The sequence below is a fragment of the Heterodontus francisci genome, chromosome 13 (assembly GCF_036365525.1).
Source record: "Heterodontus francisci isolate sHetFra1 chromosome 13, sHetFra1.hap1, whole genome shotgun sequence".
Lineage (NCBI taxonomy): Eukaryota > Metazoa > Chordata > Chondrichthyes > Heterodontiformes > Heterodontidae > Heterodontus > Heterodontus francisci.
Genome location: NC_090383.1, coordinates 89,354,349 through 89,376,044, shown reverse-complemented (window position 1 = coordinate 89,376,044; position 21,696 = coordinate 89,354,349). Strand labels below are relative to the sequence as shown.

At 44.8% G+C, this 21,696-nt stretch overlaps 1 protein-coding gene across 2 annotated transcripts in view; it reads right to left on the bottom strand.

Annotated features, from left to right (window-relative positions):
• Positions 1-6,804: 6,804 nt before the first annotated feature.
• Positions 6,805-21,696, bottom strand: part of LOC137376488 (zinc finger CCHC domain-containing protein 3-like) — a 153,532-nt gene continuing 138,640 nt past the window's right edge. For both annotated transcript variants that reach the window (XR_010976246.1, XR_010976247.1), the window contains one exon: positions 6,805-7,961. The gene's annotated coding sequence lies outside the window, so the exon portion shown is untranslated. The remainder of the gene's footprint in view (positions 7,962-21,696) is intronic.

The window sequence follows — 21,696 nt, the reverse complement described above, 5'->3', positions numbered from 1 at the left end:
GATGAGAAAAAGAAGGCTGTTGGGGTGAGGCGAGCTGGGTGGTCACCTGACAAAACCTCCAGGAATATGTCCAGTCAGAGATGGTAACCTTAGCTGAGTGGAAGTGGAGTTATTTCACACCTTGGTCAGACATGCCAACATCTGGGCCGTTGTGTGGGAGGCCCTGCCCATTGGCCGGAAAGTCAGGGGCAAGCCTGCTTCTGCCAGGCCTGAGGAGCTTAATTTGTCTCGGGCGGGACTTCCACCTCCTTGAAGCAAGAAGTCCCACCTAATGGAGCTGCCAGACAATCAGCGGGCCAGCAGTCCTGAGTACCAGCAGTGCCACTGGGGGCAGTGGTCAGCTTCAGGAGGAGAAGGAAGGATGGCCCAGGAAAGGAGATACGTTTTGAGCGCCTCATCAGGGATAATCGGCTGGGCTCCGGCGAGGCAAGGAGGGTCAGTTGTGCGCTGGGTAGTGTTATGCGTTGGGGGCAGTTGGGGCTTTGGGGGCAGCCCTCCATGGTGCACAAGGTGGGCGATCAGAACGGCTCTCCCCGAGCCCGGAAGAAGGCCGCCAGGTTTTATCAGACAGTGCTCTTGGGGCTTTTGCCATCCGTCCGCTGTGAGGAAAATACCAGCGGCAGCGAGAGGAGGCTTTTAAGTGGCAGTTAATTGGCCACTTCAGGACCTTGATTGGCCTGGGATGAGCGGGCCGTTTTACACTGCTGCCGCCTGTGTAAAATTGCAGCGGGGGCAAGAAGGAGCCGCGAACAGCCCCTACCACCACCCACCCCCCCGCCCACACACTACCTGCCACTCAATCTTTGGCCCCCCATTCCCCCACCACCAGCCCACTCATTGGGGCGCTGTAAAATTCCAGCCAGGGTTTAAGGTTAAGATTAGGCATAATAACAAGATGCAGCAAACTTACCAAAAATGAGAACATTGTACAGTTTTTGGCATTGAAAGGAAAACAAACATCACCAGCACCAACCACAATAAAACCATACTGGGAGAAAATATGTTCTGTGTTGCAATTTCGTAAGCTTATTTGTAAAGAGCTCATTCCGATTTTGCTTCACCTGGCACATAAGGTGAGACTTGACCTGGTATGTTTACAAGGAAAAGTAGTTGTGATTATAAGTAGTGAGTCTAACAATAGTGCAGTCCATTAATCTGTGTAACGTATGTTAAAGCCATTTTTCCATACGAAGCCCATGATGGAAAACATTTCCCACATTCAGGCCAGAATTTTACGGTGGATGGATGGGAGCCGGACTCTGACGTGAAAGTCGGTGGCGAACCCGCTTCCGCCTAGCCCGGGGATCCATTCTGTATTTTACGGGTGCCCGTGCTTTAATTGTCCCGAGATGGGACTTCCACCCACTTGAGGGAGGAGGTCCCGCTTCAGTGAGCTGCCGGCGGTGGCCACTGCTGGGACTGCAGCCCAGCCGACGCCATGGATCGAGGAGGGAAGGTAAGTAGGGGCATGCCTCACCAGGGGGATCGGTCCTTCCCTGGTGAGGCTGGAGTTGTTTGGGAGGAGGGGGGTGTCTTGGGTCCTGGGGGTAGGTTGGGAGGCGGGGGTGGCCCTCAATCAGGCACCCTGTGCCCGACTGCCGTGCCCCCCACCGCCCCCCCGGGGCGCAGAAAGGCAGGCAGCTATCACTGGGCGGCCTTTCACGTCCCCAGCACACCCACTTGCCACGGGTAAAATACCCGTGGAGGTGATCGAGGGCCCTTATGTGGCCCAGCAATCACAAGGCAGGCTTCTGTTGAGGGAGGGAGTGAGCAATCGCGGAACAGGCTCCCACCCCCCCCCCCCCCCCACCCCCCCGCCTGATCACCGTAAACTTGTCTGGAGGTGGAATCGGGGCGGGTAGGCCTCCCAGAGCCTGCTGCTCAATTTTACGCTGCCCCCATGCCACCATTCGACCCACTGGGGCGGCGTAAAATTCCAGCCTCAGTATTGAGGAACTTGGTATCCTTTTTCTGTTAAAACCGGTTAATAGACATTTAAAAAGGGAGTCAAATCAAACTTTATTAGATATCTTTCATAAGGTACTGGTCAAGCAAACTAAGGGTCCTGTTCGTGATTACCTTTAACCTTTTCTAACAGCATGTATAAGGTTATTTCATCTGTTATTCATCATTTTTGCGATGAACAAAAATAAAGGTGACCTTATTTTTCACCAATCTGCATTACTTTGATAGAAGAAGCCAGCTCCAAGATGGTGTTCATTAGCGAGTGGAAAACATATCATTTCCAGACAAAGGCTGCTGTCTTGAAGAAATTAAAGCCAATCAAAAAACACATTTACTCCTTAGCTGGGTAGTCAGAAAGGAAAGAAATAAGAATAGCACATATGTTTCAAATGCTCAGCAATGCAAGTAATTACCATAATAACATGCATATGTAATGAGCTATCTATTCACTTCCCCATATGGTTCTTCAATCCCTTAATATTTGTCTCCCAGGTCATGTCTGAAATTTTGTATCCTTGTTGAGAAATTTTGGATCTGCTTGAACAACTGCACATGCTTTGCTCATTATGTGGAATATGTGTGAAGGTGACAGTAACTAAAATTGTGCACATGTAGAACATGCATTTGCCTGAGGTACCAGAGTGCGGTCAGCACCTATTTAACTGTGTACAATGAGTTAAAGGGTGAAGGAAGATGGAAGATTGGAAAAAGAAGTTTTAAAATTTGCTATTTAAGCTCCAATTATTTGTTGACCACATATCCGTGCCATTACTAAGACTGTCTATTTATTCCTCTCTAACGTCGCCTGACTCCATCCTGATCAGCTCATCTGCTGCTGAAACCCTCATTCATGCCTTTGTTACCTCTAAACTTGACTATTCCAATGCATTCCCAGCTGGCCTCCCATGTTCTACCCTCCATAAACTTGAGGTCATCCAAAATCTGCTGCCAGTGTCTTAATTCACACCAAATCCATTCACCTATCATCCCTGTGCTTGCTGACCTACATTGGCACCCAGTCAAGCAACGCCTCGAATTTAAAATTCTCATCCTTGTTCTCAAGTTCTTCCATGGCCTTGCCCCTCCATATCTTTGTAATCTTTTCCAGCCCCACAACCCACCGAGATATCTATGCTCATCTAATTTTGGCCTCTTGATCATCCCCAATTTCAACCACCTTTCCACTCCACTATTGGTAGGCATGTCTTCAGTTGCTGAGAGCCTAAGCTCTGGAAATCCCTTCCTCAACCTCTCCATCTTTCCACCTCTTTTTCCTCCTTTAAGACACACATTAAAAACCTACCTCTTTGCAGAAGCTTTTGGCCATCTGCTCTAATATTGCCTTATTTGGCTTGGTGTCGAATTTTGCTTCATAATGCTCCTGTGAAGTGTCTTGAGATATTTTATTATGTTAAAGGTGTTATATAAATACAAGTTGTTGTTATTGTTCATAGCACTGTTTCTTCACATATGCTTATTTATTGGATTGGCACATAGCCTCATCATCTTACATATGATTGAGTATAAACGTCTCAGAATTGGCTGAAGGACCAGTGAAATCCCTTGTATAATCCTTCATCTCTGTTTGTAGTTAGTTATTACGCAGTGTTCTCTAAGTATCCTGTGGCATTTCCCACACATCATTTCAAGGAGTCATACTTGTACGATTGAGTATTATCATCAAAGTAAATTATGAAAATGCCAATGAGGCTACAAGTAGAATAATGGATAGGTTTAATACAAGAACATGTGAGGTTTTGAGTCAATTTATGGCTATTTGCCATTGATCCACATGCAATGCAAAAACCAATGAGAGACTGCATTCACCTCAGTAAACCCTTGATCATCTGATATTTTATTTGGTAAGGAACAGACAGTATTTTTAAGGAATTTGATGTTTTTTAATTGAGAAGATGTTAATAATTTTATATAAAAGCAAAATTCTACGGATGCTGGAAATCTTATTATCTAACAATCTTATTACAGGGATGGATGATGTCATAGGACAACATATATTTCAATACTTACAGTATTTTGACAACTTTTGTGCTAAACAAATTTCAGAAATATATTGGTATAGCATTTAGTAAAGAATCAGCCAAGAGCAAGTCTCAACACATCCCACCTTTGCTGTCTCCAGAGAATCCTTGGCATCAGGCGGCAGAACGCAGAAGTCCTCGAGGCAGCCAACATCCGCAGCATATACACCCTACTGAGCCAGCGGCGCTTGAGATGACTTGGCCATGTGAGCCGCATGGAAGATGGCAGGATTTCCAAGGACACATTGTACAGAGAGCTCGTCACTGGTATCAGACCCATCAGCTGTCCATGTCTCTGCTTTAAAGACGTCTGCAAACGCGACATGAAGCCCTGTGACATTGACCACAAGTCGTGGGAGTCAGTTGCCAGCGATCGCCAGAGCTGGCAGACAGCTATAAAGGTGGGGCTAAAGAGAGGCGAGTCAAAGAGACTTAGCAGTTGGCAGGAAAAGAGACAGAAGTGTAAGGAGAGAGCCAACTGTGTAACAGCCCCAACAACCAATGTTATCTGCAGCACCTGTGGAAGAGTCTGTCACTCTAGAATTGGCCTTTATAGCCACTCCAGGCGCTGCTGCACAAACCACTGACCACCTCTTGGCACTTACCTATTGTCTCTCGAGACAAGGAGGCCAAAGAACACCACGAAAAGTCTTTTATAGCTTTTTTACTTACCTTAGCAAACCGAAACAACTCTGGATGAAGGCAGCAGCTTTTCCTAGTGCATTGCTGTGAGTTTTTTTCCATATGCTGGTGGGTTTTGTTTTTGCCTTATCATTCTTCCAAACCTTATGATAGTATGTGATATCACATCATGCATAGATTTGTTCCAACTGTTTTTCTGTAAAATCATGCAATTCAATACAGATTTTTTTTTTAAAGACCTGGAATGAGAAGAGGCCTTTGAGTCCATCAAGCCAATGGGTTATGGCCCTCTATTCAAATGATGGAGAAAATAATTTGATACTGAGAGTGTTAAGTATTTGCACAAATACATTGCATCCATTTCCTGCCTATTTTCTGAAAGCTGTATTCATGTACAGAATGTCATTTAAGAAAATTGATATGTGACTGTGCAAGAAGCATTTGCTAAATTTGAGCTCCAACCATTTGCTGCAGTTTTGTGTTGCAGATATGTCACTACTTCAACTTAAAATTAGGTTGTAAAACTAAAAAAACAAGTAAGGATGATGCAGAGCAGCTGCGTTGCTACTTTGACCACATTTGGTCAGCGCTCAGAGACACAATTGTGTGAAAAATCTTCTATCAAATGTAGCCAAGACTGTAGGAACATTCCAAAATTAATGGAAATGTACTCTGAGCACAAGCTTACTACAGCGTGAGACAATGAATAAGGAAGAATTTCATTGTAGGTGAAAGAATGATAAATTCTAAGCTTTTCATGGTGTACATGTTGCATATTTTTGACCATATCTGCATGGATTAAGTTTTGTTGAGTCATTAAAAGCATAGGAACATAGGAGCAGAAGTAGGCCATTCAGCCCATTGAGCCTTCCCTGCCATTCAATACGATTATGGCTGATCATCCACTTCAATCACTTCAATCCCCACTCTATCCTCATATCGCCTTATGTCATTGGTATTTAGAAATCTGTCAATCTCTGCTTTAAATATACTCAATGACTGAGCTTCCACAGCCTCTGGGGTAGAGAATTCCAAAGATTCACAACTCTCTGAGTAAAGAAATTTCTCCTCATCTCGGTCCTAAGGGGTTTCTCCCTTATTTTGAAATTATGTCGCCTGGTTCTAGACTCTCCAACCAGGGGAAACATCTTACCTGCATCTACCCTGTCTATCGCTTTAAGTATTTTGTAGATTTCAATGAGATCACCTCTCATTCTTCAAAACTCTAAAGAATACAGGCCCAGTTTCTCTAATCTCTCTTCATAGGATAGTCCCGCCATCCCGGGAACAAGTCTGGTGAACCTTGGTTGCACTCCCTCTATGGCAATAATATCCTTCCTAAGGTAAGGGGCCCAAACTGCACACAGTACTGCAGGTATAGTCTAACCAAGGTTCTATACAATTGAAGCAAGACATCACTACTCCTGTACTCAAATCCTCTTGCGATAAAGGCTAACATACCATTAGCCTTCTTAATTGCTTGCTGCACTTTATGTTAGCTTTCAGTGACTTGTTGACAAGGCCACCCAGGTCCCTTTGTACATCTACACTTTCTAATCTTTTACCATTTAAGAAGTACTCTGCACATCTATTCCTCCTACCAAAGTGGATAACCTCACATTTTTCCACATTATATTCCATCTGCCACGTTCTTGCCCACTCACTAAGTCTGTCCAAATCCCCTTGAAGCTGCTTTGCATCTTCCTCACAACACACATTCCCACCTAGTTTTGTGTCATCCGCGAATTTGGAAATATTACATTTGGTCCCCACATCCAAATCATTGATATGTCTTGTGAACAGCTGAGGCCCAAGTACTGATTCTTGCAGTACTCCACTAGTCACAGCCTGCCAATGCAAGAATGATCTGTTTATTCCTACTCTCTGTTTTCTGCCTAACAGTCCTGCAGCTATTGTCACTGGATTCTATGTACAATACACTACCTGAAAAATGGAGAAAAATGTACTTACAATGTGGAACAGAAGTGTACTTTCACTAAAGGGGGAACTCCCTCAATGAAAATCTCTTTTTGCAAAACAAACAGATGCAAAGAATTATTATTAATGGTAATAGATCCAGGTAATACATAGGAAGTGGAAATCATTGTACCCCTGAGATATTTAACCATTAAAAAATCAAGTTTAACGTGATCTTGGAATTCAGAAATACCCTAAACCAGGAGCCAGATATGTAACTTTTACAGAGATGTATTCAATACAATAAGAGAACAACTAAAGCCAGTAGATTGCATGAAGTTCCTCAATGACACTACAGTTAAGGAAAAGTCGGACACCTTTAAAAATATAGTGTTCAATATGAAGGGTACATACATACTGAAAACCAACATGCTCAAACAAACCATCACCCAAAATGGATTAACAAGCAAAGTAAAAGTGATATAAAAAGGAAATAAATGGCTTTTCCAAGTCTTTTATCGACTGGATGAATGGGCAGCACAGTGGCGCAGTGGTTAACACCGCAGCCTCACAGCTCCAGCGACCCGGGTACTGCCTGTGCGGAGTTTGCAAGTTTTCCCTGTGACCGCGTGGGTTTCTGCTGGGTGCTCCGGTTTCCTCCCACAGCCAAAGACTTGCAGGGTGATAGGTAAATTGGCCATTGTAAATTGCCCCTAGTGTAGGTAGGTGGTAGGAGAATGGTGGGGATGTGGTAGGGAATATGGGATTAATGTAGGATTAGTATAAATGGGTGGTTGTTGGTCGGCACAGACTTGGTGGGCCGAACGGCCTGTTTCAGTGCTGTATCTCAGCATACTGAATAGAGAGACAAAGAGTCACATAAAAACGCAGAGCAGCAGAGGCAAAATAAAACAAAAAAAACATTCTTCCAATCTTCTTCTTCTTCTTTGGCCTCCTTATCTCGAGAGACAATGGGTAAACGCCTGGAGGTGGTCAGTGGTGTTGGAGCAGCGCCTGGAGTGGCTATAAAGGCCAATTCTAGAGTGATAGGCTCTTCCACAGGTGCTGCAGAAAAATTTGTTTGTCAGGGCTGTTACACAGTTGGCTCTCCCCTTGCGCCTCTGTCTTTTTTCCTGCCAACTGCTAAGTCTCTTCAACTTGCCACACTTTAGCCCTGCCTTTATGGCTGCCCGCCAGCTCTGGCGAACGCTGGCAACTGACTCCCACGACTTGTGATCAATGTCACAGGACTTCATGTCGCATTTGCAGACGTCTTTAAAGCGGAGACATGGACGGCCGGTGGGTCTGATACCAGTGGCGAGCTCGCTGTACAATGTGTCTTTGGGGATCCTGCCATCTTCCATGCAGCTCACATGGCCAAGCCATTCTTCCAATACTCTAACAGAAAGTGGGCAATGCGAGAAAAGGTGAAAATCATAAAATATACAAACAGAATCGAAACCGAGGATGAGCACAAGATAATTTTATTCTGAATGATTATCTCCTCCAAGCATTCACAAAAGAAGACATGGACAACATGCCCTCTGCAAAAAGAGTAAACAAAGTAGTGACTTCAATATAAATAAGATGGAAATCTATGTAGGCTAAAAGGGCTCAAAACATCCCAATTATCAGGGAATAGACAGTATTATTCCAGAGGACTAACAACATTTGTGAGATTTATGGGCACTGACAACCATTATTAGAGAATCATTGGACAATGAGGTGGTACCAGTGGATAATAAACAGGCAATATAAACTGACTGGTAATTAATTTAAATGGATTCTTCTCATTAACTAGCAATTAAATCACATGTCACAGCTGAATCTTATACATGCAGTGAACATGTTCACAAAATGCAATTGCACAAAACTGCACAGATAAACAGGAAACAGCAGCACATATATTATGTTGATGGCTTTATTCTGGAAACAATGCTGACAATGTCATATGGCCTTGGCTTATGTTTGTCAGCAGTATTAAGTTAGAATGAAATTGTTTGCTTGTGCAACTGTATAGCCTGACCTCAACTGGTGGGCTGTTTTCTGAATTCCATCACTTCCCTGTTGGTTATATATAATTAAGTTTTCAAAAATGGAATCTATAAAGAAACCATTTCAAAATCAAAATTACATTGCCCTACAATGGTGGGGCTCATTTTGTGGCCTTAGGGCTATTTGTGACCACACACCTTACCCTGTGGACATCAGCAAATCTAGTGCTACATGCATCTATGGTCCCCCTTCATGGCCTAATCAACGATGGGTGATGTTATCTAACCTGGGAATCTGTGCCGATTGCGGTACCTTAGTTTCCACGCAACATGAAAGGTACATTTTAAAATAAAACTATTCAATTAGCCTCATACTTTTCTTTCTGTGGAAAAGCGTATGGTCATCATTTGCCAATCCCCAATGTGTTGTGAATCACAGATACAAGCTTACTACCTCTTGGTTGGGAGGCCCCTTGACAAAAAGCTACTGCTGTAAAAGTTTATTCCAGTAAATTCAAGCTCGGTTCAATCTGGTAGATCTTTCCAAAGGTGTATGTGCAATCAGTCTGTTACAGAAAACCATGTGCTTAGGTCTGCTGCAAATGCCAAACTTTGGCTTCAGATTAATCTTCAAGTTTTTCACAGGGGTACAGGGATTTTAACACCAAAAAACAAAGACAGCAATAATTGGTAGTGAGACGTGAGATTTCAAATCTGGCAGCTCCTCGTGCGTCTGTTTTTTATTATTTCAGTTCAGTAGGGAAAACATTTTTCATTTGCATTACCAAACTTTCACATAAACAAGACTATTTTCCAATTCATTGCATTAAAAAATCCTGCTGACACTGTGGGGGTGGATATTCAACTTTAGCATTAGTGGATTGCTTATCCATTATACAACATACCCAAATTTCCTTCAAATTGACTTCTACCAGCCATCCGTTTTTCACACCCACTGCAGTTGAATTTCACCCCCAGTATGTTAAAACATGGCTTAAGAAACACAAAGCATGCTACTGGCTTTGTAGCTTTTACTTTTTGGGACTAATGCACGACTCATTTTTGCACTTGTCCTAAAATTGTTGACATAAAACCATTGCTATATCTTTAATCAATTCATCAACAAGAGGAAATACATATCAATTTGAAATAGTTTTCATAGGGAACTTAAGTGGTGGAGTGCCTCACATACTGGCCTTGCAGAATTCGGGCCCGACACCAGATCAGTCTAATCGAATGGAAGTCTCCTCTGTCCGTGGCTATGAGGCTGCAGCATACTCTCTGCTATGGTGCAAACTGCAGATTTTAACGTCAATTCCCATTGATGCTTATAGCAGAATTAAAACATGTGCCATATCCAACTGGCCCATAATACTCAACGCTGTGTCAGGAAGTTTTTCAATCAATAAATTTTAGATTTACTAATGAACTGCTCCACACGTGATGCCAGAGAGCCAACAACAGGCATCTGTCACATTCAACATTTGTTGAATGCATTTATTTTAAATTAATTTTTGTCAAATGAAATTAATCACTGGCCTAGAAATTCAGCCATGCAGCCCACAATTCTAGGCGCTAAACAGCATCCTAAGTCTTACACTGGCGGGCAGAAAGAATATGTTCATTATGATCCAGAGGTGCACTGCACCCCTCCCACCACCCCCCCCCCCCCCCAATATTGGTAAAGACCAAAAAATTGGCATTCAATGCCCACACCTGAACGAGGCATTATGCCCTTTGTATATGCAACTAAGTGGCGGTAGTACTCAGAAAAATAAGGTCTATAGACAGCCTAAGGGGCCGCTGCAGGTTGCAACCAATTAAGTTTTAAAATGGACTTATCTGAATGTGAAGCCTAGAGGAATAGGAGTGCTCCTCCCAACCCCATATTCAACAAACAGCAGTTCTGCCAGGCATTGAACCAGCACCGCACCCCAAACCCACCCTCATGCCCCCACCCTGCTGCAACTCACTGAGCTGGGCTGCTTGAGCAGATTCTGTTTTGTTGCATGGGGAAGTAATATGCTTTGTGTATCTCGCAATAAAAATTATCCAACTGGCCCATAATACTCGACGCTGTGTCAGGAAGTTTTTCAATCAATAAATTTTAGATTTATTAATGAACTGCTCCACACGTGATGCTAGCGAGCCAACAACAGGCATCTGTCACAAACAAAATTCATCATATCCAGAATTCACTGACAACATCTAAGTAGTATCAGCTATATTGTTTGACATTTTTATGACTATTTTATTAACAACAGCAGATAAAGTCAAATAAATCCCACAATATTAGGGAACAAACCCATCTCCACCACTGCACAATTTTATTCACTGAATCAATCTACCGAGTAAAAAAAGAACTCGTCAACAAATTTGTCAAGGTGAAGTTAGTTGATTCTCAATAACTTTTTCTGCACTGCTTGAATTTGTCCTTGACTTAAAGGGAATGGGTCCTCTAAGAGTAAACACCATCTTACTCATAAGTACTTATGCTGTGAAGTGGTAAATATTTGTTTTCTTTTTTGTTTCCTGGTTTGCTTTCCTCCCTGACCGTTCAAGACTCTTGCTGGAAGCATTGTTGCACAGGTGCCAGCAGCTGTGCTTTCTATGCAGTCAGGGGCAGGAACTGTGGCTAATAAACCAAATGGCAACTTAGACAAATCGCAGTGTCCCTTCTCAAGCTCCAGATGAGATCAGCCAACTCAGTATGTACTAGGGGCCAAACATAGGATGTTCTGGCCTATATGGTTCAGTAAAACAGCAAATGATGCATGACCCACCAAGCTACTGGAGGAGTCCTTGCTATGGAATTATTACATTTTATAATATAAAATTAGTCATTAAATCTGGTCATAGCTATTGATCTTTGTCTATCCTTCCTTATTGTATGTACCATGGCTTCACCCTATTTAACTCAATATTTTACTGACATAACTAGTAATGCAACCATACAAATTTCTGACACTTTGAGGAAAACCAGAAGTCCGTGATGAATACCCACATGTAGACTATATTACACACTTTAGCACCAAACAACTTTGGCCTCCTTCATGCTCAAACCAACTTCCATTTACAGCCCATAAATCTCTTTTATTTCCTTGGCTGACTGAGACTGATTTTATAAGATCCAAAAAAATGTTTATACAGTTCCACCAAAACAACAGCTGTCTCAAGATTAAAACTTTAAGATAATTTATAGCCCCACTATCATACTGAGCAAAAATCTATATCATTGTTGCTGACTCTTATTTACATGGTGGATACATTTGGGGCATTACTTGTGTTTTGAATATACTGAACCTCATTCAGTATGCATTTAGGATGAGATATCAAACAAAGGCCCAGTCTGTGCTCTCAGGTGAATGTAAAAGATCCCAAGGCACTATTCAAAGACGATAGGTACGGAATTTTACCTTATCAAATTGGGTGTACTCGGAGGCAGCTGCATCAAAAAATTGCGCTGATGGCGTTGAAACTGGTCCCTGACATTATGACATCAGATTGCCATTTTGCGCTCATCGGACGGCAGGTGAGATGGGAAGGCCGCTCGCCATCCGATTTAAGGCAATTGACATCCAATTGAAGTAATTAAAAAGCCAATTGACAGCCATTTTATGTTCTGCGCACAGGACACATGAGGGGTCTCAGACCCAACAGCTTTAAATGAGTGGCAACCGCTCTCTCACTGAAGGAGTTTGAGGTACAGGAGTTTTCTGTTTTGTGTGTTGGATTTAGCAGTAAATTCGAAGGTCTGGGCTGATATTGCTGGCTCACCAGGGCTCCCTTGAGTGATTAATATTCCTGGTAGGGTCACAGCTTCTGTGATTTATCCCAGGTAGGGGAAGGGAAGTGCCTTTCCTTGCAGCAAGCGGCAAAAACTGTCCCCAAGGAAATCTGCCATCCTTACCTGGTCTGGCCTACATATGATTCCAGACCTACAGCAATGTGGTTGACTCTTAACTGCCCTCTGACATGACCTAGCAAGCCACTCAGTTCAGGGGCAATTAGGGATGGGCAACAAATGCTGACCTAGCAAGCGATGCCCGCATCTTATGAAAGAATTAAAAAAAAATACATCTTTGGAACGCTGCTACCATGGGCATTGTCCACTCTGGAGGAGGGTCCTCCAGCGAGGAAGAGAACAGTACAAAGAGGGACAGGCGGGCAAATGGCTAAGGAAATCAGCGACCTGCTGGCCAGCTGCAGGTGCAGTCTGGTAATGGGGGAGGGGTAGAAGGCCACAGAGTGCACTGGGAGCACAGACCTGTGAGGAGACAAGCCTACCCAGTAGGCAGGAAAAACCGGCAGTGATTGAGCTTCCTGCAGATGTCAGAGTGCCAGTGTCTTAGAAGACTGCACCTGTCCCAAGAGACTATGACATCTCTGTGTGAGATGATGGCAGTGGAGGTCAGCTCCAACTGCGTGGGTGGCCATCCAATACCGGTGGCAGTAAAGGTCACAGTCGCTCTGAACTTCTCTGCATCAGGCTCATTCCAGGCTTCTACAGGAGACATGTGCGGAATCTCACAATCATCTGCACAGCACAGCATAAGGGTGGGAACTGATGCCAATGCTTTTCAGCCCCCCTGAGTGCCTGTTAGGATGGATACTTGGCAACAGGGGTTACCCGCTGAAGACATGGTTGATGACACCTGTGAGGAACCCACGGAATGAGGCAGAAGAACAGCACAATGCGAGCCATGTGATGACCAGAGTCACCATAGAGCAGACTATAGGTCTTCTAAAGATAAGATTTAGGTGCCTGGATCGCTCAGATGGTGCCCTTCAGTATTCGTCAGCAAGGGTATCTCGCACTGTGGTTGTCTGCTGCGCCTTCCATAACCTGGCGCTGCAGAGGGGAGAGGCCCTGGATGCTGAGGAAATTGTTCAGCACCAGGCATCCTCAGACGAGGAGGGTGCGCAGCCACCTGAATGTTGGGGGGAAGGAGTTGGAGGTTGCAGGAGTTGGGTGTCAGGGAAGTTTGTAGAACATTGCACAAAAATTAACATGGATCAAAATCACACCAGTGAAACCAAAGTGCAGTTACAGTGGTTTATTAAATCTTTTCAGAGTGCTCAAGATGGGCCAAAGGGCATGCTTCTGTGCTGTATAACTCTATGACTCTATGCTCCTACATGTCGATCCCCTTCGCTACCAGCTACGGCAGAGGCAGGTGGCTGATCAGGCTGCCCTGTGGCTTGGGATGACCTTGGCGCCATCCTCTGGCTGCCTGAGGCCATGAGGGCCCTGGCATATTGAGGTGAACCTGAGGAGTCTCAGGAGCACCTTCTGTCACCATGACAATTTGAGGTGCTGGTGTCACTGGTAGAGGGGCCAAGGAGCTGCTGTCTGCATGAGGAGCGCTCTGAGAAGAGCCCCCAGATGCAGACTGCTGCTGCTCCACTGCTGTCATGAGACACATTTGGGCCTCCCTGCTGACCTGAGAGGGATGAGCACCTGGAAGAGACCCCAGGTGCCTCATCCCGCTTGTGCATTGACGCTGATACATGGAGCCCATTGACACTGCGATGGTGTGCAATTCTCTGCATATCTCTGGCAGGCGCTGCCTCTCCACAGCAGTCACCAATCTGTCAATGGAGGAAGCCAGTTGCACAGATGAGAGGGACTATGCAGAACTCATGGCCTGGAAGGACTCCTCCAGAGTCCGAGCCAGAGCACACATAGTCTCTGGTAACTCTGCCAGATCTTCACACATCTCACGCACCTGCAGCATCTGCCACCGAATGGATAACCTCAGAGGCTGATCATCAGCATGGGGCTCAGCACTGGCCTGGCCTCCCACAGTCCTCCAAGTGTCAGAGGCATCAGCCGATATTGCCTCTGGAAGCTGGTCTGGCACTTGTGCGGTGCTAGAACCAGGTTGTGACCAGAAATCTGAATGCGCTATTAGTCCAACCAAGGTGACTGTTTCTGATCTGGTGCTTGGCGTGGGGAAAGGATGTGCTGCTGCACCCTCTGAGATTCCTCCCCTCCTCTGTAGAGGTGGTCAGATGTCCCCCAGATACATCACCTGGCAGCAGCTGTGATTCACCTGCAGTAGGAAATAGAATGATCAGGTCTGTGCAACACTCCAGACTGAAGGACACGTCTTAGCCCACAGTCTGGCCACATGTCTGTGAGTTTGAATGCTCAAACAACCTTCGTTGTTTTAAGCCCCCCGCCACCCCCCGCAGCATGCCCACATTCTAGGTGACTCACCCAGGTGCTCCAACCTCACCCATCAGCAACTGACTGGTCTCCATTCTCACCAGCAAGTAGCAATGCCTTCTCCTCCACAGCAGTGAAAATCGCAATGATTGGCACACCACCACCGGTCCGTGCCCTTTCACGGGCAGTCTGGGCCCTCTTCTCCTGTGGAGACACATGAGAATCATTTCAGTTACTTGACCTCAAAGACCACCTGCTCATCCCTCTTGCTGCATGTTGCCTCTGGGACCATTGCCATGCGAGTGTAAGATTGGCACACTTCTGGACCCTTGTCGGGTCAGATGTGCCCGGCATATGCCCCATGACAGAGCTGCAGCCATTCACTCCAGATAGAGGGCTTTACTTTACAATATCAACACCTGGATCCCCACCCATCTGAGTACAAAGCAACTAGAACTGAGGTTTGCCACTCACCCTGGCAGAGCGGAGAAGGTCATCGACCTGCTTGTGGCACTGGATCCATGTCCTCCTCACAACCCTGCGGCTGCCGACCTCCTTTGCAACCTCCATCCAGGCCTTCCTGGTGTTCTGGGGAAGCCTCCTCCTTCTGTCCCGTGGGAAGAGGACCTCCTGCCTTGCCTCAGCCGCCTGGAGGAGGACATGCAGAGAGTCATCGATGAACTGTGGGGCCACCCTGTTGGTTCTCTCTGCGCTTACTGCAAGCGGATACTGGTCCTCCAGGGTCTCGGGTTGGTATCTGTGAAGGTCTGGTGGATCGCCCTTTCAGGTCAGAGGACAGCTCCTGTTCCCCTCAGCCTGCTATATGTGTCTTCACTGCAGGTTCTGCTCCTCTCAGTATACTCTGAGAAGCATGTAGCATTCTCAGAGCCACTAAAGGTGTTGACAGCCCCTTTAAATGGCTGTCAGCACCTTCTTCCAGCTCTTGCCCACCCCCACTGACGCAGACCTTCCCTCCTGTGCGCACCTTTTCTGTTCACCAGCAAGACGCTAATTGAATACCTAGCGCGCAATCGTGGCGGCAGTTGAGCCCAGAGCGGGAGCGCCTTCAGCACCCACTTCCGCTTCCCGGACCGTGGTCCCACCAGGTGACGTTAAATTCTGGCCATAATATCTGAAGGACTGTTTTGTCCTGTTTTCAGGGATGTTCAGAAGAAGGAAGCACACAAATTTTGTATACTCTCTTATTTCGTGATACAAAGTACAACACAGACATTTCTGCCAAAGCTTCTGGCTCAGGAGTAGTTGTATATTGCTTGGAAGCTTTCAATGTTCAGTGTGACCCAGCACAAAGACATCTCAATCTCAATCAGCTCCCACTGAGACCCAACAAATACTTGCTCCTTCTATAGGTGAAATACCTGGAAGGAATAATAGCATAGGTTATCACCAAACACTGAGTTCAGAAGCACTAAGTGCATAACCTCAAGCCAATTTGTTGCATATGGATGTGCAGACCAAGTGACTGAAGCATTATTCAGTAGTGGTACCACTTCTAGCTTCTTTCCTACTGAATAGCAACATGACACAGCTGCACAGTTGTTTTGTGGTGAAGGATTTTCCAGTCCATTTGGCTGTGCAGGCTCGGAACACAATGTCATGGCCTACATAAGCACAAAGGCCTTCTATCCTATTAATGTGCAGTTTTTCAGTGATTAGGAACACTGGAGGAGTCAGGTCAGTATCCACAGTAAAGTTGGTTAAGGGATAAATATTGTTCAGGACACTAGGATCATTCCCCATCTCTTTCCTCAAATAGCATCCTGGGATCTTTTACATCTATCTAAGAGGGCAGACAGGGCCTCAGTTTAATGACTCATCTGAAAGACGTTACCTCCGACAATGTAGTACTCCCTCCGAAATGCAATGAATTATCAACCTGGATTTATGGTCACAAGTGGAACTTGAACCCACAGCTTTCCTGACTCAGAGGTAACAGTTCTCCAACTGAGCCAAGGCTGAGCTGTTAGGCCATTCTGCTGTTGCTATTTAGTAGGGAAGAAGCTACAAGTGCTGGCACTGCTGATTTTGTGCATAAGTCTGCATCTATGTGCAATAAGTTGTCTTGGAATTGCAGGTAAAGTCTGTAAGGAGGAGAGATATAGGTGTTAAGGAAGATGGTGACATTGACTGCTGTTGGAAAATTATACGGCTCTCCGACTGCCTTTGAGCTGACCTATATCCAAAAGGGGAAATTCCCCTCTTTCATCAGAAGATATCTGTGCTAGGACCTGCAGATACAGTTAGTGTCATAAAGGCAAGTGTTCCAAGTCTGATCTGTTGTCAGCTTATTTCCCAAACCTGCCTTCTTTTATCTTGTACAATTTCAAGCATTATATATTGCAGTTAGGGGAACTGAAAAAAGTTAAATCCTACATTCATCTTATATGGACTTGCCGAACAGCAGTGGATTTGGAAGTTTGCAGTTTATTATTCTGTCGCTCCCTGAGCTGAAGTGAGCCTTTGTGCTCTGGCATTTCCCTCTTCTTTAAGAATCTTCTTCTGTTTGTTGCTGATTTTGGAGACAATGATTTGGCTGCTCTTCTGTTAACATTAACATTTTTTAAATGTACTGCTTAAAAAAGTTTTGAAAGCCTCTGTCCCATTAAAAGCTCCCTTCTTCATACAGTTAATCTTTAATGTCCAGTGTGAATGGGCTGAGTTAACGTTGGGTGGAACTTCCACCTGAAGATTGGGAAATCCTTCATTTGACATAAAAACATTTACTTGCACGCAGGCAGCGGGCTTAGGTTTTGCACCTTTAGTTCAACCGCACTGTACACTGGCAAAAAGGGCAGATGGAAATTCATGCAGGCGTGGGGGTGGAGTGGGTCTCGAGGTTCACATGGGGACTGAACAAGATCACTGAAAATGTGGTTTCCTGCAGGCTGGATTTGCATCCCACCAGTTGGAAATTTTAGCTCCACATGTGGTATAAAATAACATTTTCATTTTAGGCCAAGTTTCCCTGATGGTTCAATGAATAAATATATGTCTAGTATGGAGACAAGCCATACCAAACAGAAGAGTCCAGGTTTTGATCCATGAAATGTGTTGTGTTTGCTGATCCCAGCCAGAGTGGTAATAGATTTGCTGCATTTGGCGTTAGTGCCACTGAGCTAGGCAGAGGTCAAATCAGCCAGAATTCCCAATGCTGCTTATGATACAGAGACTTGGGCTGGAAAGTGCAGAGATGTGAGATTCAATAAGAAGTGTGGGTTCCGCTTTGATAACTGTCATGGATAAACAGCCCAGCAACATCAGTGACACATGAAGAGTTGAAACCTGGGCACAATACTGACCAGCTGCAGTGCCTATGGTGCCATATCAGACCAAGAGTTAATACTTTCAGGGGAGAAAGTGAAAAACTGAAAAGAGAAAGCAAGCATTTCAGGAACTGATTATGCTGCTCTACACAGTATATCATCCAAATTTATTTCTTGCAATGATGGGTGAAAGTTTCATAATTTTTCTACACAGCAAGAGGTTTTCAACAGAACATTTTCAGTTGTGTTGTACAACTCCCTTTTAAATTTATCTGTTCTCCAGAACACAGGCCCCATTAAAGGCTCAGAATAGCATGTCATTTTTTATATTTGACAATGCTAATAGAACTTTTGCTGCACAGCTTTATTTCACTGAGACTTCAAAGAACTCAAATATGCCCCATGATCTTCTAAATCTGTTCAACAGCTGAATACTTGAAACTATTTATTACGCAAGCAGGAAACCTCCTTTAGTGAAAAGTCAAAAAGATCCTTAACTTGAAATGAAGCACTGATGCCTCTTTTGATAAATGGAAGGCAGAAGACCAAAGCTGAGAGTTGAAATACACAAGTTCTGTTATCATGGCTAGCTGTTGGAAACAAAAAAAAAGTACTCAGAGGTGAAAATTCAGGTCATGTCTGATGAAATGGAAAAAAACACACATATTTGTTTGTGACTGAAATCTTTATTGATGAAAAACTAAACTATCAGTATCCTCTACTTCTTCCCAACTGAAAAAGAATTTATTTCTCTTCACCTTTAACCTTTTTAATTAGCTTGTAGAGTTTTCTTGTTGATCCATTTGAAATCATTGGCACATTTACCTCATAGTTAAGGCATGAAACCATGAGTGTTTTGAAACCCTATCTCCTTGTTACGTGCCAATCTCAATCCACACCATTGCTGTTAAAGTGTGTTTAAAACACGCCCAGTGTCAAAAGAGGCAGCTGGGAAAGAGTTAGCACACAATCATTCTTATCACCTGCACCGTCATTCTAGACACTAGACCTGCCGCCTCATTCAGTAACCTCATTTGTACCTAACCCACTGACATGATCGCCAGTGTGATGTTCTTACCCCTCACAGTAGCCTCACATTTTTTGGGAAACTACATTTTGTCTAGGTATTTGGGCTAACATATTGTTTTAGTATTTTTATACACAAGTCTGCTTGATATAGAACCTCTTTTCAATGGGCTGGATTTTCCCAGCCCTATGGAGACAGTGTTGGAAGCAAGGGAAGGGCTGGGAAAAGAGGGAGGGAGCCATGTCGGGACAGCACCCCGTGCATTCCCGCCACCGGGCAAGTTTCGTGGGGCAGGCAGAGAACAAGATCGGCTGCCCACACCACGGAGGCTGGTAGCAAATTAAGATGATTAAGGCCGCAATTAGGGGTGATTTCACAGCCTCGCCAGCATTTACCACCACCGCCGCATGAGGAGGCCTCCAGGTCAGTGAAAATGGCTGCCCTGCAATTGGCTGGGTGTCCTCAAAGCCAAAAGCTCCATGCCCCAATGATGGGGCGATAGCCATGAAAGGCCCAAACTAGTGCTGTGGAGGGGTTTCCCCTTCACTCCCAGGGGCTTCACTGACCAACTTCGATCCTCATTAGCTTTTAATTTCATGAACGCCTCTGAGGACACCTCCATGTTGAGGTTCCCTCGCCATCCCTGAGGTGCCTCAACAGTGCCCACCTCTCCTGGTGGGACTGCCGAGGCTCCAGAGCTGTTGGCCCTTTGGTTCTGCAATGTCGAGAGCCCGCCTAGTTTGTCAGCACCATCCCGGCCCTGAGCCATTTTCGGGGATTAGGGGCGGAACAGCTACCGGCCCACAAGCAGGTGGTATCTAGTCAAGGTAATGAAAAGGCCAATTAAGGCATTAGATCAGAGACCAAGATCCAGGATGACTTTGAGGACCACCCCTGCCTACCTGGCCACATCCGCAGCCGCAGGTGGTCCAACAGCTGTGACCATTTTAATTTATAATATTTTAAAAGTGCTGAGAGGGTGCATCAAGATGGAGACGCCTTACTGTCCTTTACCTGCAACAGCAGGCTGCAGCTCTTTTGTGCTGGAAGCCCTCCTCTGGCCTCCAGCTTCAAGAGCTTGCCCGCCATTCTTAATTGGATGGCAAGCTTTTTTTATTATTTCCAAAATATACTTTATTCATAAAAATCTGTAAAAAATACATTACCAAACAGTTTCAAACAGCACCAAGACAAAAAAAACAAACAGTGCAAGGGTGATCAGTTTCCTTCAATACAATCATGAGTTGCCTCACAACCCTTCCATTTCATTTGTCATGCCATATACATTTTTACGTTTTACAGCACACAAAATTTTCCCGATACAGTTCGAGGGGTTTCCCATGGATCCAGCCCCTCCGTTCAGCTTGGTGGGGGGACCTTACACTGTGGTCTTTCCCCATTGAGCCTTTGCTGCGGCTGCCCCAAGCTTTAGTGCGTCCCTCAGCACGTAGTCCTGGACCTTGGAATGTGCCAGTCTGCAACATTCGGTGGTGGACAATTCTTTGCGCTGGAAGACCAGCAGGTTTTGGGCAGACTAAAGGGTGTCTTTCACAGAATTGATAGTCCTCCAGCAGCAGTTGATGTTTATCTCAGTGTGCGTCCCTGGGAACAGCCCGTACAGCACAGACTCCTGTCTAACAGAGCTGCTTGGGATGAACCTCAACAAAAACCACTGCATCTCTTTCCACACCTGCTTTGCAAAGACACATTCCAGAAGGAGGTGGGCAACCATCTCTTCCCCATCACAGCCACCACGAGGGCATTGTGCGGAGGGTGTGAGACTCCGGATGTGCAGGAAGGATCTGACGGGGAGGGCTCTTCTCACCACCAGCCAAGCTACATCTTGGTGTTTGTTTGAAAGTTCTGGTGATGAGGCATTCCGCCAAATGATGGCAAGCATGCCCTCTGACGACCAATTGACCAATCAGACAAAATTGATATCTGGTGACTGTTCCCGACATGGTGAGGGGCTAAGACCCACATTTGACTCCAATGTCGTGGTCCCGACCCAAAACGGAAAATCTTGCCCAGAGTTTCCACTTTAGGCATAATCAACGATCCAGACGCAAATTGCACTCAAAATTGCTCTAGTTTTGAGAAGTGTTTTCTGTTCTCAAGCCTCCATTCAAACTCATGTAAAATTTGCTGTGAGCCATTGCAATCGGGCAGCATCTTAGAATGTAATTTTTTTTTAAAATTTGCTTTTAAGTTTTTCCTTGATGTATTTAAGAATAATAACCTGGTGAAGTTTGATTAATACAGCTGAAAATGGTTTATCATAAATAAATAAGAATTTTAATAAAAGCATCAAGTCCACTGTTTGTGAGTAACCTGATTTTAAATAACTGAAAAAGACTTTCATAAACTTTACCATTTGCTGGTTATATTGGTATATAGTAGTGAGTTTTTTATTAGTCCAGATATCTGCAGTATTAATCCAAGAACAAAACCATTATATTACCACACCCATTTTACCTACTTATACACGATGCAGCTATGCAGAGTCTAAAAACATGTCACCAGATTACTTGTACCTTCTGGAATGTAGCAGGAAAAGTGACGATTTCATTGAGGCTTGTAGGATTTTGAAAAAAATTGGTAGGGTCAATAGAAAGAAACTTTTAACTTTTTCCGCTGATGGTGGACTCAAGGACAA